Here is a 19,694-nt window from a genome sequence, read left to right as displayed (position 1 = left end):
CATGCCTGTAATCCCAGCACTGTGGGAGGCCGAGGCAGGTGGATTGCTTGAGGTCAGGAGTTCAAGACCAGCCTGGCCAACATGGTGAAACCTCGTCTCTACTAAAAATACAAAATTACAAAAAATACAAAAATACAAAATTAGCCAGGCACAGTGGCACATCTGTAATCCCAGCTACTCAGGAGGCTGAGGCGGGAGAATCACTTGAACCCAGGAGGCAGAGGTTGCAGTGAGTCAAGATTGCGCCACCACACTCCAGCCTGGGTGACAGAATGAAATGTCTCAAAAAATAAAAAATTAAAAAGAAGAACAAACAAAATGTGGTCTATATATACAATGGAATAAAAAGAAATAAAATTCTGACACATGCTACAACATGGATGAACCTTGAAGACATCATGCTAACTGAAATAAACCAGACAGAAAATCAAATATTATATGATTCCACTTAAATGAGGTACCTAGAGTAGTCAATTCTGAGAGACAAAAAGAAGAATAGAGGTTACCAGGGGCTGGTGGGAGGGGGCAATGAAGAGTTACTGTTTGTGGGGTTTTTTTTCCTAGAGACAGGGTCTCTCTCTGTCGCCCAGGCTCGAGTGTGGTGGCACAATCATAGCTTACTGCAGCCTCGAACTCCTGGACTGACATGACCCTCCCGACTCCACCTCCCAAGTCAGGGTACGCTTCCTCACCTGGCATGTTCAACGGGTACAGAGTTTCTGCTTGGGATGATGAAATAATTGTTTTCCCCATTTTATAGATTAATTGTGGTACTGATAAGTTAGGTAACCTGCCAAAGTTCTCAGAGCTTGTACATGGCAGAGCAGAAGACAATCCTCAACCTTCTGAGGCCACCAAGCCCAGTGCCAGATCCATTACACCAGAGCTGCCTTGTGTGGATATCACATGGACAGATGAAGCAGAGAAAGGAAGGAGGAAGGGGGACAGAAAGAGGAAAAGAGAGTTGAAGTCCATGACTACAGCTATCCTTAAGGTCCCTGAAGCTGCACAGGAACAAAATTTGTCTCCCCACACAGCATGACCATGGGAAAAGATATCTTTAGACTGAAAAATAAAAACTACAGCCAAAGTTCTACTAGATTGTTTTTATTCTGAATCTTTATCTTTAAAAGAGACTAAATAATTGTGAAAATAATTTCTCTACATACTCATATTTTATATCACATCAGGAAATTTCATGTTCTGGTTAAACAAAAGCAAAATCCTATAGTTCTTACTATTTTTAAAGAGTGGCCAATTCTAATAAATGCTGCCATAGAAATAATTGCAAATACACATCCCCCTACAAGAACCAAGCTCTTTTCCTCTTAATTTTCAGACAAAAGAAATTACATGTAATCATTTGCTACCTAGTCCCAACAATAGCTTAAGTCTCAATATGTAAGTACAAAAGTACTAAAACAAGTAGGGGAAAATCAAATGTGATTAGATGGAAAGGGAAAAAAATAAATGAGATATTTGCTTGTCAATCTGTCCACATTCACTTTCTTAATGTCATACCAGAAAGTCAACAATTACTAACTCTAGCAACCTGAAGCATTTAAGGTTTTTCACCTAGTCCCAGTACTCAGTACCAGAAAACCTGATTCAAAATAATTAAATAGGAAGCTAACTAATGGTTAGTTTCCATGTGGAAGACATGGTTTTTTTCTCAGCAAACGCCCAATAAAGTTCAAGACACAGCGTTATTCCATTAACTACTGAGGAGCTGTCATCCAAGAGCAAATTAAATTCAAACAGACCTGCATGTCGAATTCAGGATTTTGAGTTTTTTAAAAAAATCTCTCTTTATGATAAACATACGGGTAAAAATGAATGACTTTACCTTTTCCTTCCTCCCAGTTCATGCTTAAACAACTATCATTAGCGTGCGTCTCCGATACTCCCCGGCCCATGGCACACAGTCCCACCAACTTCCCCATCTGCTGTCTTCTCATCTCTACATTCTCAACGCTGCTTCACTGCTTATGCAACCTATTCTGAATTATCTTTCTTTCAAGAGAAACCCCAAGTAAAACAACAAGAAGAAATGTAGGTAGTAAATGCTTCCTGAGTAGGAGAAAAGGGGTAATGACACAGGCCAGAACCATCCCACACCCCAAATGTCAAATGCACTTAGCCATGTGCAGAAAGCTGGTGTGAATAGCCAATCCTGATGTTCTGACCTAGCGAGAGATCTAGGTACTCTTCAAGAAATCCAAGTATTTCTCAGTCTTACTCTATGTTATTTTTTTGGAAGGAAATATTAAACAGGCCAAAGTTTTAATGTACTCTTGAAAAACAAAGACATAATTGGATACCTCTTAGAAATTAATTGGATACTCTTGAAAGACATATTGGATTCCTCTAATAATACCTCAATTATTATCCATAATGGAATACCTATAATTAGATATTTCTTAGAAATAGTCTTCTTTTGAAGGTAGAACTAAAAATTGTGGTAATCAAGACCATGTGAAACGTAATTGTCTCTTACTATAAACAGCACGTAAGTTTTTACTCCTTAAAACTAAGGAGTTACGTGCCTATAGGCTATGAAGTCAAAGTTATAAAAAATATACATAATTTCTGTAATAGAAAAACCTTTACATAGCAGAGATGCATTTTGTTTTTTTAAAAATTCCAAGCATTCCAAAAAGGCAGGATTTATGACTCAGTGACCCAGAGGAAAAAAGTTACATATTTCATCTCCTTGAGACGTGAACAATCCAAAATGATTCTTCAAAAAGTGATTTATTTTTCTGTGTACAATAACACCAATTCCCTAAAGCAATGGCTCTCAGACATTTTTCAAGGAATGAGCTTTCAAAAAAACAAAAATCTTAGTCAAACCACCACTGTATAAAAGAGATTCAGGTAGACAAGTGCCAGCACCCAATAGTGGGTGTCCAGAGCCAGTCCCCTTGACCTTCCCCACTCAGCAGCCCCTCAGGCCCCATCGCAGAAGCCTAAACCTGCACCATGCACAGATTAAAAACTAACCCTTTCATTTTTCACTTTGGGCAAAACCAACAATGAATGTTTAAAAACTGAATGAAATGCAGTGAGCACTTCATTAAAAAAAAAAAAAAAGAATATCAAACAAGAAATCCTTTCACCATTGATTCATCGCAAAATGAGCTCTTCAAATCAGTAAACAGGAGAATCCTGAAAGCCTCTAATGAATTTCCCCACACCTGAGATGCCTGTGAATGGCTCCAAGGTTTCCTTGCATTTCTTCCTTTGCGTCATATTAATATTCACCGGTCTTCACAGCATGAAACCCCCAATAGTAGAGCCTCAGGAAGCTCAGGGCATTTGATAACACACTCCCAGCTCCTCCTGTCCCTCCCATCGGGCCACAACTTCACAGGGGCACAAGCAATTCACATCCACTCCCCTCCAGGTTTCAAGAAAAGTCTTCATTCCAGAGAGAGGCTAACTCACTCCTACTGCTTCATACCTCACATTTCTATCAAAAATAAGAAAGTGACTTGAATTATCCACCCTACCACTTGACTTTAAAAGCTAACAATTATAGTTACTTTCACAGTGATTATAGATGTGACTGTGCCTCTCACCGAGTGTCAAGAACCCCTTGTGAAAAGAATTTTGGCGGAGAATGCAAGGGGCACCTTGAAATCTGACAGCTGCCTTTCAAGTTTAGGCATTCTAAGGTTGGTAGCAGGTATCACTTGCTTACATATACCTAATCATAGAACAAGACAGATTGGTTGGGCCACGTAAGGAAGGAAAGCCATTCTAAAACGTCTGAGTTTGCACTAAATTACCAGGAAAGGAGAACCAGCAGTTCTACGTGCTCTATGTGTCTCTTGCGTTATAAAGTGTTCATTATATGAGAAGCAAGTACTATCTGATAGGAAAGAATGGAAAGTCACCTTTTCCCTCGTGTCTTTTCATTAGAATTGCCAAAGAAGGGAATACTTCAGCACAGGATGTATAAGGAATTTTCATATTCTGCTGGTGGCCTGAAAAAGCAATCTGCTCCAAAAATGCAAATGATGGGAGAGCCAACATTCAAAGCTTTTTTTTTTTTTTTTTTTCTTGGTTGGGGGGTAGGGGACGGAGTTTCACTCTGTCGTCCACGCTAGAGTGCAGTGGCACGATCTCAGCTCACTGCAACCTCCACCTCCCAGGTTCAACCAATTCTCCTGCCTCAGCCTTCCAAGTAGATGGGATTTCAGGTGCCCACCACCACGCCGGGCTAATTTTTGTATTTTTAGTAGAGACGAGGTTTCACCATATTGACCAGGCTGGTCTTGAACTCCTGACCTCATGATCCGCCCACCTTGGCCTCCCAAAGTGCTGGGATTCCAGGTGTAGGCCACTGCACCCAGCTATTCAAAGTATTTTTAACCAATGTAGTTTATGTCTGTTTGATTATCCAAAATCAACACAGTTATTCCTTTACACAAAAAGATAGTGTAATTGGAAGGGATAATGTTTTATTAGGATACTCACCCTAATTATTATTAGGACACTTATTCCTAATTATTTTGGAATTTTTACATTATTATGCAGAAACTTTAAAACTTGGAGAAACTGCTAAAGCACAACTAAGGAGACTGAGAGAAACAGAAAGCTACTAAAATGAATCAACTAAATATTACTGATGCCACAGGATATTAATGTAAATAAAAATCCAGTTGATCTGCACTGAGGTCTTAAGTCCAAGCTATGCTATGAAATTCTAAGAGTTACTCAAGTACAGGGGACAAAACAGAAGAGGAGACATATGAATACTCTCAATGTGTTTATATGCCTTTGCGAGACATGCAGTCATCACTGTGAAGTAGCTAGAATAATAGATATGAATGCATAAATACGGGAGGGAGGTAGCAAAGGGGAAGGTTTTCGAGAAGGGTGGGTGGTGATGAAGAAAGGCTGAAGTGTTGCCTTGTAAAATGGAGACATATTCTCGGGAAGCTAATATTCTAATAAAGCAGAAAAAAAGAGCAGCAATCTAAAGGTCCCAACCTTGCCTTGTTAGGAAAGCTATCCCCATATCAGCTAAGAACACATCAGGCAACCAGTTTCCACTCAATGCAATCTGAAAATCAGCATTATGTTGATCTTGGTACTTCTGCCCAATAAAGTGGTTTAGTTAGCTACTGGTTCCTTTTCCTAACAGAAACTATTAGTGAACCCAATGGTACTAATTGAGTCTAGTAAAGTGCTGAGCATTATCAGCCATTAGCTGAAGTTCTACCCTAAATACAATCCAAATACAATGGCAGGGTGACCTGCTGGCTGGTAGCAGTAGCAACAGCAATGAAGGAAGCGAGGGATTATGGTAGAACTCCTTTGTGGCCAGTGTTGTAGCTCTACTCTCCGCTTGCATCTCCAACCAGCTCTCTGGTCATTCAAGGACAAGATGAACCAGAGTACATTCTTTCAATCAGAAAAACAGTTCTAATGCATGCCCTAACCTAAGAAGGACATGAACAAATGGAAACACAGGCTGCCCCTCTCGTAGTCAGGGAACTGCAATTACTCAAATATACTGTATATTTATTAATTACTTTTTTTTTTTTTTTTTTTTGAAATGGAGTCTCACTCTGTCTCCAGGCTGGAGTGCAGTGGCGCGATCTCGGTTCGCTGCAAGCTCTGCCTCCTGGGTTCACACCATTCTCCTGCCTCAGCCTCCTTAGTAGCTGGGACTACAGGTGCCCGCCACCACGCCCAGCTAATTTTTTGTATTTTTTAGTAGAGACGGAGTTTCACCATGTTAGCCAGGATGGTCTTGATCTCCTGACCTCATGATCTGCCCTTTTTAAAAGAATAATGCTCAAACCCAATGAGTACATACATGGTATTACACATAAGTTGTTATTATTTGAAAAAATGAAATAGATTAGAAAATATCCTCTAGTATAAACAAACCCAGGAAATATTTAGGTCTTAGACGTAAGAAAGTAAATATTCACCTATTCAGGCTTTGTGATGTGAGGTGGCAGTATTGTATCACTGTGCCTCCTGTGGTAGAGAAGAGGACTTCTGTTTTCTCTCTACTGTTTCGTGGCTTAAAGTGCTCAAAAAGCACTTTATTTAGTCTATAATTTCTTAGTTTTAACATCGTCATCTCAACAGTTTCTAGGATGGCAATGAGATCACAACTTTGTAACTTGGAGACTATTAACCGTCTAAAAATGGAACTGATATGCAAATATAGCCCTATTAACCTTTTCGTGGGTTAAAAAAAAAAGCAGGCACTTCACCAGGAAGGAGAAGCATCTTGAAGTATTAGCAAGAACTGTTTTCCAAACAATCTCTTTGCTGCTTGAAATTAGGTTATGAATAAAGTCTGTTACAACTAATTTAGTGAGATCTAATATTTTTTCCTACAAAATATATATTGGTGCTGATGTCCAAGCATGGCCGACAATGTACATGATGTTGTGATAAGCTAACTCCAAATCCTACAGAGCTACAGAAGACAGAACATCTGGCACATCTAGTTTTTTTTTTTTTTTTTTTTTTTGAGACAGAGTCTCGCTCTGTCGCCCAGGCTGCAGTGCAGTGGTGCTATCTGAGCTTGCTGCAAGCTCTGCCTCCCGGGTTCACGCCATTCTCCTGCCTCAGCCTCCCGAGTAGCTGGGACTACAGGCACCTGCCACCACACCTGGCTAATTTTTTGTATTTTTTTTTTTTTTTTTTAGTAGAGATGGGGTTTCACCGTGTTAGCCAGGATGGTCTCGATCTCCTGACCTCCGTGATCCTCCCACGTCAGCCTCCCAAAGTGCTGGGATTACAGGTGTAAGTCACTGCGCCTGGCCCTTGGCACATCTAGTTTTAACATTTGCAAAATGGTGCTTTTTTTTTTTTTTTTTTTTTTTTTTTGAGACGGAGTCTGGATCTGTCCCCCAGGCTGGAGTGCAGTGGCCTGATCTCGGCTCACTGCAAGCTCCGCCTCATGGGTTCACGCCATCCTCCTGCCTCAGCATCCCGAGTAGCTGGGACTACAGGCACCCACCACCATACTTGGATAATTTTTTGTATTTTTAGTAGAGATGTGGTTTCACCGTGTTAGCCAGGATGGGTCTCGATCTCCTGACCTCATAATCCGCCCGCCTCAGCCTCCCAAAGTACTGGGATTACAGGTGTTAGCCACCGCAACCGGCTTTTTTTCTTAAAAGCACATTTCTTCCTGCCTTCTTTCCATGTTCTCATTACCCTACAGGGTAAGGCCCAAGAGGTGGAAATCCATTCCCAGTTTTCCAAACAATATAAACTTATCAAAGAAGGTAGGAGTGAATATGAGAATAATAGCTGAATGATATTTTTGGCATGGCAATTTTGCATTCATCATGGTAGCTACCTCTTCAATATCACCACTGTGCCTTGCCCACTCCTGTTTTAATCAGTGGTTCCCTGCCTCCCACAATTATTCACACAGCCCTGCTAAATTTCTTCCCTCTGCCTGGCATAACAACAAAGCTCAGAAGCAGGAAGGAACGCCACTTAAAGGCAGGTCAGACAATGATGTAATTAATCAATCAAGGAGAAGTGGTATTTCAAACAGCCCTACAGAGCAAGAGCCAGGCTGATTTCTTGGGTCAGGACATTACCAGAAAACCAGAGCCGCTAAAGCACAAATATGTAAATCAAAATTTTTTTTTCAAATGAATAAAAGCATGTGCCAATATTACCCCCTCCTGTTAAAGTTAAAAGTTTCATATAGAAATTTTAATTAGAAACAAATTGGAAACCAGTTTGGAAGAGGAATCTTCATCCCACCTGAGCAAAGTGGAGGTGTAGATTTTTTGTATGTCTTTGCCAATTAATTTCCTATAACAGGAATTTATCATGAAGGAAACAAAGTCAACACACAAAGAACAAATTCTACACACTAGGTGCTAGGGATGTAAAGGTGACTAAACCCAGCTCCTACTTATTAAGAGTCAACTAGCTGAGGAGGTTTTCAACAGAGGATTTCATATAATCATATGCAGGAGAATGTGTGGGTTTATGGTTTCAGCCACAAGTCCAACAGAGAAAAATGAATTGTCTTGCTCTATCTTCCCAAGAAAAACAAAGAACGAGTTGATGAAGGGCTGGGACTCAAACTTGTGACATCAAAAGATTTAGAAAACAATGGGACATGGCTTTCAAAGTATGCTCTTAATAAATACTCCAAGCCATGTGATCAGAAGTATCTCCAGCTATGAATAAGAAAAGTCTATTTCACTTAGATTGTTGTGTTTTGAATTCAAGAAAGAGATCTGATCATAGATGAGAAGCTCCTCATTCCATGTTGCACAAGCATTGGCCATTTTTACTCATTTAATATATAGTTATCCATTTTTTAATAACAACTAGGGTATGATGCATTAGGTTCCAAAGTACTCACCGACTGGGTAAATAGCAAATGCCAAAGTTAATAAAACTAAAACTTGAGTCCAAGACCTCCCACATACACCTAAAGGTAAAAATTATGAATTAAAATATTTACATAAATTAACTTAGGTGTCATATACCTCTTCGGCTACTTAATGGTCAAATAGTCAAGGTAACACTACCAAGAAAATTAAGATGATTGAGGTGACAAACATCGAAGTACTTTTTATAATCTGGCAAAGCAATGTGAATTCAGAACTACCACTCTAGACCCAAGTCACTTCTGAGCTTATGAGAATTTCTTCAGGACAGAGACCACATCTTAGCCATCTTTATATCCCAGCATCTAACCTAGCACCTAGCAAATCATAGTCACTCAGTAGTAGAGTGGATAACTTTTCTGATTGTACGTGGAGAGAAAGTATTAAAGGCCTGGTTCTCATCTGTATTCACTTCCAGAAATTCGCAAGCTGAAAATATTGACCATTTGTTTCAGGTAAGGAGCTTCTATAAATTAAGGTAGGCACCCCTGAAAGAAATGTTTCAGTACTTAGGGGCAATGGCTACAGATACCTATTCCCCAAAGTCCAAGTGAAAAGCATGACTTGTCTGGCAGCTTGGCCCTTTTCCCACATCCAAAATAATCAGTTGTTCAAAGTAGGCTTAGTCCCAAAACTGCTCGGACTTTGTTCCTTCACTAACATCTGGGTTCAGCATGATTCCTGACCTCTATCTCAAACTGGAGATTTCAAACACTAATAACTTCACTCTCCAAGAAAGTAACGTCATCAAGTCAAGGCCAGGGGAGACAAAGAAGCCAGGATTAGCAGAAACACTTCAGAGAAAGGATTCTGACATACATATAAATGTTTCCAAATGTCTAAAATATTGAAATGACTTTTCAAGAAGGAAATTTTAAGTGCACCTCCTCAGATGAAAAATATTCATACTACTGAAGAGAAAGACGTTTTTCAGGAAGTTAAATGGTCATACCAGGTAGATAAAATAAGCTTTTTCTTTCCAGAGAAAGCATACTTTTCTCTCTGCTGTAGAGTTTGGCTCCGAAAACCTGGTTCATAATCTGAGACCCAAAAACCGATTATTTTAAAAAGACATGTCTTAAGCTGACCTAGTTTGGAAGCCTGAATGCCTTTAAATTGCCAATGAACTGAAACCATTCATGAGAATGGGGCTTTTGAATGCTGAGAATGTTCTTTGGGGCTCAGCACAAAGATATTTGGCATAGATGACTGTAAATATTTGTAAAACTCTGGGTAAATGGGCAGGATTTGACCACACTCAAGCCCTACTTCCAGCACAGTAGTATAGAAGAAAGTTATCTAGGGTGACTGGTTTGGGGTTTTGGGGGGTTTTTTTGGTTGAGTTTTGTTTGTTTTAAATAAAAATCCAAGCAACCCAATTCTACTACTCAACATCTTTTTCACATTCACTATACATGTTTACCTTTTTCTAAATCATCAAGATCATTAATTAGTCAGAGACTACTTTTGAAACTAAGGTTTCTCCCTTTCCCACTTTTCTAAGTTTATGCCCACTACAAAAATAAAAAATAAAATAAAAATGCCAGTCAAAGGTGTGCAAGGGCAGAGCAGGAGTTGTGTGAAACCATGACCTTGGATTTCATAATACAATTATTTACAAGTGGCTTTGTGGATCTGCTATAGGTTTTTCTCCCCCTCAAGATAGTTTTAGAAGTATTTAAGGCACTGCAGCCCATGAAAAGGACCCAGGTTGTGAAGGAAAGATAAACTAAGGAGAAGGAGGGACTCACAGAGGGATTTGATGTGAAAGGGACCAAGAGGCTCATTTCAGTGAAAGCCGCGGCAGACAGATACTCTAATTAGCCAGCAACTCAGTTAGGACTGGCTAGGTTCCTTTTGCCTCTTACCCACACCCTAAAAACTGAGTCATCCCAAAGTTCATTTATTTTGCTTCTGGGCACAGACACCCCCTAATCTGCTTCTTCAGAAATGTTAGATAGATTGTCATTTAATTTATACCTCTCAATGTTCAAATAAATGTCCAGAAATGCCAAATCGGAAGAGCAGAGATAGTCCTGTTAAGAACCTCAGAGCTAATGTTTTCATAAGATACATGTGGCAGAAAGCAATATGAAACTGACAGTCTGTTATGAGAACATGAAAAAACATTTCCCAGAGAAGGGAATTAATTTCTGGGAAATCTTTATGTGAATAGTATATATGCACAAGGAGTAGACTTACAGCAGGATCCTCGAAACTCATGAGAAAAACAAAAGGTGTTTTAGAAAGAATAAGCAAAAGATATCTACCTTTTGCCTGTAGAAACGACAATCAGTTCGATTTTAACTTAAATTTGAGAATGGCTCTTGTAGTATCAGAGTTTCACTGTTTCATCAGCAATTACCTGATTAAATAAGCACTATAATGCATAATCCGAGATAATGCCAACTTTTGGTCTCCCCTTAAGACCTAGGGAGAGATCTGGTCTAATCTTGGATTCTACAATCATTCTATTATAGAAACTGTTTTATTAGAAATGAAACTACTTTCCTTTAACAAAGGCATTTTTCTTTTAAGTTAACAGGTGTTTAAGGTATTCAGAATGAATTCAGTTCTGTATGGTTTGAGCACTAGAGACAGAAAATCGAAAAATCGTGGTGTCACAGATAGTTTCCTGTCCTTTTCCCTTAGTCCAGCAACACCACTGCGGTCTTGCAATGCCTGAAGCCTTTTAAAAGCTCGCTAAACCTACCTGGCAGCAGACCTGCGTTCCTCCGCCGCCGGGCTTCTCAGTAGCCTCCCTCGCGCTCACCGCCAGTCTGGGCTGCTGGCACACCGGACAGGAGGAGCTCTTTCATTCTCTCCGTCTTTCCTCCGTGCTCTGCGGCTGACAGCTTTACACTTTGCAAGATTGCAACAAGACTCGCGCTCCCAGACCTACGGGTCGGGAGGAGGCGGAGTCCCCGACGGCCTCCTAGCCTTGACTGGCAGCTGCGATGCCCGGGAACGTTGCAGCGGCAGCGTGGGGCACAGCTCGCCAGCAGCGGTAGCAGCGCGTTTATTTATACAGGAAGCTCAGGCGCCGCACTTCCTACTTCCCATCTGGGTCGTACTTCAGCTGCAGGTGATGGCCTTAACCCTATTCGAACCCGGGCGCGCTGCACCGGCTCTACTACTTGTCAGGACCTGTCTCTTCTTCTCCTGGGACCGCTGTTGCAGGAATTCGGAGCAGGGGGTGCAGGCAGCTGCCCCTAGCGCCCTTCTTCTGCTCAGACAAGGACAGCTCACCTCTTGGCCTTAAGTGCCTGCTGCCTCTCTGTCTGTACATATCCTCACAGACCACCTTTCTTTATTTTCTTCCTCCTTCCCAGCTCTTTAAATCTCTTTCTTCTACTTCTAACAGCCCAGACCTGCCTTCCCACGTGGCAGACAACTGTTTTATAGAAACACTTGCCATGCACATCTCATCAAAAAACAGCTTGTACCTCACTTGTCCTTTTGCATCTAATGATGAAATTAGAATACCTGTGAATCAAATCGGGAATAATCTTAGTTTACCTCATAAAATACAGACACTTCTTGATGAAACAATGATTTCACTTGAAGTGCTTTTTGTAACTTAACTGGTTGTACCCTCCATTAAACAAAAATGTAACAAAATAATCCAGAAGCTGTGAGGTATTATGAAGTGCTTCCTTGCTCCAAAACCTTGGACACTTCATTTGTGTGACATTCATAATGAATCGCATACCTACTCATTCCCCATATCCCCCATAGATCACAATCACCTAAGTCTGCTGAACATTGCCATTTAGGAATGTCACTCTGACACAGGAATCTGTGTTCACTCTGCAACCCCTCTGTACTTTTGCAATCACTGTCAGGAATGTGCTTCCTAAAAGGAAGGGACTCACAGGCCCTTTGTGGAAAGGATCTGTGCACGCCAACAGGCACCATTCCAAACGACACAAGCAAATACTGCTTCTCAGCCCTCCAAGTTGAAGAAAACCTCTAGGTCAAAGCAAAGTGCTGAATAACACAGTGTATCTACATGTGCCATGCTAGGACAGGTAGGAGGACCAGCTCACCAGTCGGGGAGGAAGAGAAAAAGGACAGGGGCAATAAGATGGTAAGAGAACCCACGGTAGGATATTTGAGCTTGAAAAGTCTTCCTAGCTATTTTAGCAAATAACCTGATTTTAAAGATAAGGAAACTGGGCTGGGTGCGGTGGCTCATGTCTGTAATCCCAACACTTTGAGAAGCCAAGGCGGGCAGATCATCTGGGGTCAGGAGTTCAAGACCAGCCTGGCCAACATGGTGAAACCCCATCTCTACTAAAAATACAAAAAATTAGCTGGGCGTGGTGGCAGGCGCCTATAATCTCAGCTACTCGAGAGGCTGAGACAGGTGAATCGCTTGAACCTGGGAGGCAGAGGTTGCAGTGAGCCGAGATTGCACATTGCACTCCAGCCTGGGCAACAAGAGTGAAACTCTGTCTCAAAAAAAATAAATAAATAAGGAAACTGATGTCCAGGAAGATTTAAGAGATTGGCCCAAACCAGATACAGGCCAAGCTAGAATGAGACCTAAATCTGAGTTACATGAAGAAGGTGAATGTAAATGAAAACCATCCCAAAGGATGTCTAACCTTCAGATTTAGCAATGGCTTAGGTTCTGAGATAATCTATTTCAAGGAATTTTCTTGGTATAGTGACCATTTTGGTGGACAGGAACTAGGAAAGATAAAAAGCAACCTCTAAGAGGTTAGTTTATTCATTGGTGTTGATGCAAATCTCCTGAGCCTTAAACCAAAGTTCAACACAGAGCCCACTTTTCAAATTACCATTCATAAATTATAACCTCTTGTTAACAGGATAAGGGAAGAAGCTGCTGCCAATATGAATGAGAACATAAGTTAAGCACAAATAGTGCTGCCTGTTATCCCAAATATTTTGCACAACTGAGTAACATCACCACTGATTATTTTCAACCATGCAACTATACAAATTTTTTTTAAATTGCAGTCAAAATTTAATAAGACTAAATAAACATGTTGAATGCTATAATATTATGTGAACAAACTCTCTCAGATCTTCCTAAAGAGTCTACAGTGTGAATGGATATTCATTCTCTGGAGCATTTATTGATCTCCTCCCAGACAATCTGCTAGGTTCTATTAAGATAATGATTTTAGACATGGTCTCCCTGTCCTCAAAGACCTCTCAATCCAGGGAAGGAGTAAGACAAGCAAATCAATTATCAGGGTACTGATAGTTGTACCCAATGTGTGAGTGATACATAATGTGTGATATGATAGACTTAAGCATGATGTGCTATTGGGAGCACAGAGAAGAAGAATTTAAAGGAAAGGAGTTGATGAAAAGAATCAAGTCTTCTCTGAAAAGGTGATTATATTAATCTGTCCTCACATTGCTATAAAGAAATAACTGAAACTGGGTAATTTATAAAGAAAAGAAGTTCAGTTGGCTCATGGTTCTGCAGCTGCACAGGAAGCATGGCTGGGGAGCCCTCAGGGAGGTTACAATCATGGTAGAAGGCAAAGGGAAAGCAGGCACGCATGTCTTACGTGACTGGAACAGAAGCAAGGCAGGGTGGGGCGGGGAAATGCCACACATGTTTAAACAACTAGGTCTCTCAAGAACGTATTGTCACAAAAAACAGCACCAGGAGACGGTGCTAAACCATTTATGAGAACTCTGTCCCTATGGTCCAATTACCTCCCACCAGGCCCCACCTCCAACATCGGGGATCACAACTCGACATGAAATTTGGCTGGGGACACAGATCCAAACCATATCAGTGATTTAAATCTGAGTCTTCAAGTAGCCCAATAGGGGTGGTAGAGAAGGGTAAACCAGGCTGAGCAAACAGCTAAAACAAAGGCTTAGACATGAGACTCTAGGTGAAGTTTTTCATAATTCGGACAGAGCTGATACATCCAGAATAAACGAATGAGGGTCTGAGCTAATGTAGTGACAACTGCCTTGCAAAGGAAGGGAACCAATGGAGAGAGATTTCAGAAACAGAAGTGATGGAACTTGGTATCTGATTGGATGTTATATTAGTCCATTCTCACATTGCTATAAGGAAATACCTGAAACTGGGTAACTTATAAAGAAAAGAGATTTAATTGGCTCACAGTACTGCAGGCTTTACAGGAAGCATGATGCTGGCATCTGCTTGGCCCTCTGGAGAGGCCTGTCATATGGTCAAAGTAGGTGCAAGAGAGCGTTTTGGGGGGAGGGGGGAGGGAGGCGGTGCTATACAGCTTTAAATGACCAGCTCTCACAAGAACTCACTATCCCCAGGACAGTACCAAGAGGGATGGTGCTAAACCATTCACGAGAAATTTGCCCCTAGGATGCAATCACCTCCTACCAGGCCCCACCTCCAACAATGAGGATTACATTTCAATATGAGATGTGGGCAGGAACACACATCCAAACTGTATCAGATGCAGGGGGATAAGATAAAAAGAACAGCCCCAACTGCTGGCACCACTAAGAGGGGGAATAAAAGAGAAGTGATGGTAAGGAAACCATGATAATTCAAATTAAGATCTATAGAATCAGAGGTGCCTCTGGGGCATACTGGAAGAACTGACTAGTAGGCTATCAACAGAGAGAGATCTAGGGTGGAGAGTCATTTGGGAATTGCCATCATTTAGGTGGTGGCCATAGATGAGATTACCAAAAGCTAAGACAACCCACATGCTATAGAGGGAAGCAGAGGCTTTGGACCTCGGCAAACTCCACTACCCACTCATTATTATGTAACCTTAATGAAGTTATTTAATATATCCGAAACTCAGTTTTCTCATCTATAAAATAGGAATGATGACATTCATCTCATAGGCTGTTGTGAGGGTAAGAGTGGTTTTTTAAGTAGCTACCAAAGTGCCTGATACACAGAGATGCCTGCACGATACAAATCTTGATGGGCCGGGGTGGTGGTTGGGGTGGAGGCAGTGACTGGCAGCTCCTGGAATTGTGTACTGCACAACCTGCTCAGCTGTACACCATGGTCCTGGCCTGATACACATTAGGAACTCAGTCAGTGTTATTTATCTAAGAAAGGGAAAGGGGAAGGAAAAGAAAAGGTTAAAAAAAGAGAACCCAAAAGAACATCAGTATTTAAAGGGTAGGTAAAAAAGGAGCCCTCAAATAAGTCTAAGAAAAAATTGCTTATTTTATACTACAAAAATAAATGTAGGCCAGGCACAGTGGCTCACGCCCGTAATCCTAGCACTTTGGGAAAATCGCATGGCCTAAGCCCAGGTGTTCAAGATTAGCCTGAGCACCTGTGATAGTGAGACCCTGTCTCTACAGACTTTTAAGAAATAAATTAACAAAACACGGCAGCACATACCTGTAGTCCCAGCTACCCAGGAGGCTGAGGCAGGAGGATCACTTGAGCCCAGGAGGTCGAGGCTGCCATGAGCTGTGATCACACCACTGCACTCCAGCCTGCGCAACAGAGTGAGACCCTGTCTCAAATAAATAAATAAATACGTATTTTTTTAAAAAAATAAATAAATGTAACATTTCATATTTCAAACTGAGATGTAAAATCCAGACACTACAATCTACAAAAATATTTTTTAACTTTCTGAGCAATGACATATTACAAATTGTTTACCAGAGACTGTGCCTGTAATCCTAGCACTTTGGGAGGCCAAGGCAGGTGAATCGTTTGAGGTCAGGCGTTCAAGACCAGCCTGGCCAACATGGTGAAATCTTATCTCTACTAAAAATACAAAAACTAGCTGGGTATGGTGGCACATGCCTGTAATCCCAGCTACTTGGGAGGCTGAGGCAGGAGAATTGTTTGAACCAGGAGGCAGAGGTTGCAGTGAGCTGTGATTGTGCCACTGCACTCCAGCCTGGGCAACAGAGCAAGACTCTGTCTCAAAAAAAAAAAATTGTATTAACTGATAATATACCTAAAGTCATATAAAAGCAAATCAAAATAAATCTAAAACATACTTAAAGTTTTCCCTGCATGTGAGGCCAAAAAATAAATATAATTTACAGATCCTATATATGTATAAGATACTGAAATAATATGTATCATACTACATAATATATAATATACAATAGGTATATATTATAAAGTGCATTATACCCCCACATAAGAATCAACAAGTAGAATTTCTTCTTTGGAAAATTATTCTCTTTAATCAATAAAGAAAAGTCTAGAGTTGTTCTTGATATTATCCTTCTATTCTACCTTAGTACCTACGTTAGAAACACATACCTTAGACTTTACACCTTCTTTACATCCTGTGGTTAAAACATAATTTTTTTAATGGTTTGTTCGGTCTCAATAAATCAGATGTAAGAATCCAAGTATTGGGAAACCAGCTTCTGCAATAGATGCAAATCTCTCTCCACAGGAACAGATTATAAGGCAAAGGTCATGGTGTTCTGACAGTTTGGTCATTTCTCATTTCTAAACAGCTACAATTTAATTTGCATTTTTCTATTGCATCTAACGGGGTGGATCTTATTCTTTCAGCATGATTGAGGGTTTTGCATCTAGAACTAAGAGTAACACAATACAAAATATATTACAAAATAGTATGACAGAAACTACGCCAGAGATGTATTCAGGGTAGCACAGCAGTCAAAGAACAGATATCGAACTACATAGAAAGTCAAACTGTGGGCCGGGCACGGTAGCTCATGCCTGTAATCCCAGCACTTTGGGAGGCCAAGACAGGTGGATCACAAGGTCAGGAGATCGAGACCAGCCTGACCAACATGGTGAAACCCTGTGTCTACTAAAAATACAAAAATTAGCTGGGCATGGTGGCGCATGCCTGTAATCCCAGCTACTTGGGAGGCTGAGGCAGGAGAATCACTTGAACCCAGGAGGCAGAGTTTGCAGTGAGCTGAGATTGTGCCACTGCACTCCAACCTCGTGACAGAGCAAGACTCTATTTCGAAAAAAAAAAGAAAAGAAAAAGAAAAAAAGAAAGTAAAACTGTGACCAGAGGACATCATCCAGTTACATACACACATATAGGACATACACATATAGGACATACATCCAGTCATGTAGTATGATAATATAAGTTTCACAAAACTTGAGACATTCATCGTGGTTCTATTTCATACTTAACATGAAGCATCTGAATGCCTTACAGAGCAAGTCAAAACCAACTGGGACCCAACAAGAAAAAACAGAATCATCTCCAACTGCCATTGCCATTATTCCGCATGAGAGCCCATAATGACTCAGGATAAAGAGCTGAATGAGAGAGCAAGACTCCACAGGATTCTGTCGTCCAGGACTCTCATATCCTATATGACACCACTAGCAAGTTAGGGTTAAGGACCAATGAGATCGTGGAGTTCAGCATCTCGCTCTCTCCAGAAAAAAATGATTCTGCACTAGCCCTGAATTAAAATTCTCCACTAGACAGTCAGATGAAATTGTCTTGATAATCCTTATGTTTGCAAGCTTTACGGTAATCCTGCTGTTACTGTCACCTCCAAATTCCTGCATAAGACAATCAATTTTGGGGGGAAAAATCCCCAGTGTTCCCCTAGTCATCACCACAGCCAATGTATTAACTAGTTTACAGGAAATTAAGCACTTCGTACTGTGCATCTGCATCCAGCATTGACACAGAGGACTGCCCTGAATTAAGATTCAAATTACTTCTTGGCTTAACAGATGGGGAACTCAATTCTTGGAATTCAGACTCCACCCTACAGACACGAAATTAGTCACAGATAGGAATATTATAGATGTTAACTTTCCAGCAGGACTTTATTTTGAAAGGCACCTTAAAAACTTGTTTTCTCTATGACAGAAATGTCATGTCCTTCTTTTCTCCACCTTCTCCTTTCCCCATCTCCTCCCTCTTCCCGCAAAATAGTGAATCACCAAGTCCCCAGTGAAACCAGGAAACCAGACAGAGTTAACAAACACTACCATCTGCAACAGATCAAAGAAACAAAAGTGAAAACATGGAAGCCAGGGATGGATTATTAGGAGCAGAGAACCACTGCGTGAGGAAATAAATGCAGGTACCTCAAGGGGGAGGGACCCTGTCCTGGATCCTACAGGAGAGACAATATCCCCTATGCTGGCAAAGTCTATTTCCCTTCTACAGTTACTGCTGGCCACCTGCAGCCCTCTATACCCTCCATACCCATATCTTGAGAATATGTCTCAAGAGGGTTGGCTGTTGTTTCAACACATCTCCCCACAGTGCATGTCACAGGACAGCCCTTGAGAAACATCTCGTGGCCTTAGCTAGTGCAGCAACAACCACAGACTCTGTGTGCCACCACGTTTACATCTCCAACAAAAAGAAACCTCGGAGAGGTCCTTCTTACACATCAGCAGTCCTAAAATAGATCTTTCTCATTCCCCTGAAGAGGAGTCACATTCAGATTAAACACATGACCGTGGGTTTAAATAAGCAATCATCACAGTCACGTGACATGTCTTTGCAAAGTGCCTTTTTCCAACGGTCTCGAAAATAGCTTGTAAATTCTTATTACGCCTGATCAACAAAACCATGCTAATTTCATGAAAGTCACCATGTCCCTAGATGCAAGGAATTATCTCAGAAGGCCAATAGTGAAGAGAACACCTTCTTGCCCAGGGTCATCTCCACTCCAATGCACAGTCTTTTCCTCCCTCCTCCAACCCAGCTTCCTGTATTCCTCTTCTGTGGCACGTATAAAGCGCTCTCATTGTTTACATGCCCATCTCCTTCAACAGTCCTGCAAGAAGAGTGTCATCATATATATATTTTTTACTTTCTATTCACATCAGGTCCTCACTCACCTATTTTCCTAGGGGGTCTTCTAACCATTTGCATTTTTCTCTGTGCTCCTTCATCAGACTATGTATGGTACACACACACACACACACACACACACACCTATCTTAACTCTGTGAACCATCTATTTATTCCCTTTATCCATTTTGTTTTAGTATAGCTTATATTTTTTCCTGTCAATTTATAAGAGCTCTTTGTAAATTATCATTAATAGTACTTTTCCTGCAGTATATTTTACAAATACTTTTTCCAGACATAGCTGATGTCTATTGATTTAACATTACTACTGCCACACAATGGGTTTTGACTGTATATATCTGATATTTATTCCTTTTCTTATATAGTTTCTGGGGTTTCTATCCTTTAAAAGGTTTCCTAAGCTTTAGCTTGTACATGTGTGTTTTTCTGGATTTTCCTGTGAAATGGTAATTTGTTACATTTGTTTTTCACCCATCAGGGAATTAACTTTGTATCATTTATGATGAGTCCTGTTGTATTTTAACCAGATAGA

At 40.8% G+C, this 19,694-nt stretch overlaps 1 protein-coding gene across 2 annotated transcripts in view; it reads right to left on the bottom strand.

The window, feature by feature from the left end:
* RNF144B (ring finger protein 144B) overlaps window positions 1–19,694 on the bottom strand; it is a 192,241-nt gene that overhangs the window by 70,586 nt on the left and 101,961 nt on the right. Inside the window, exon 1 of one of the 2 annotated variants that reach the window (XM_002816467.5) lies at window positions 11,113–11,393. The exons of the other annotated variant lie outside the window; for it this stretch is intronic. The gene's annotated coding sequence lies outside the window, so the exon portion shown is untranslated. Of the gene's footprint in view, window positions 1–11,112; window positions 11,394–19,694 lie in introns of those variants that run through there. 2 annotated transcript variants of the gene reach the window in all.

Source organism: Pongo abelii, chromosome 5, assembly GCF_028885655.2.
Source record: "Pongo abelii isolate AG06213 chromosome 5, NHGRI_mPonAbe1-v2.0_pri, whole genome shotgun sequence".
Taxonomy (NCBI): domain Eukaryota; kingdom Metazoa; phylum Chordata; class Mammalia; order Primates; family Hominidae; genus Pongo; species Pongo abelii.
Note: the sequence above shows the minus strand (reverse complement) of the source record. Positions and strands in the feature narration are given on the sequence as shown.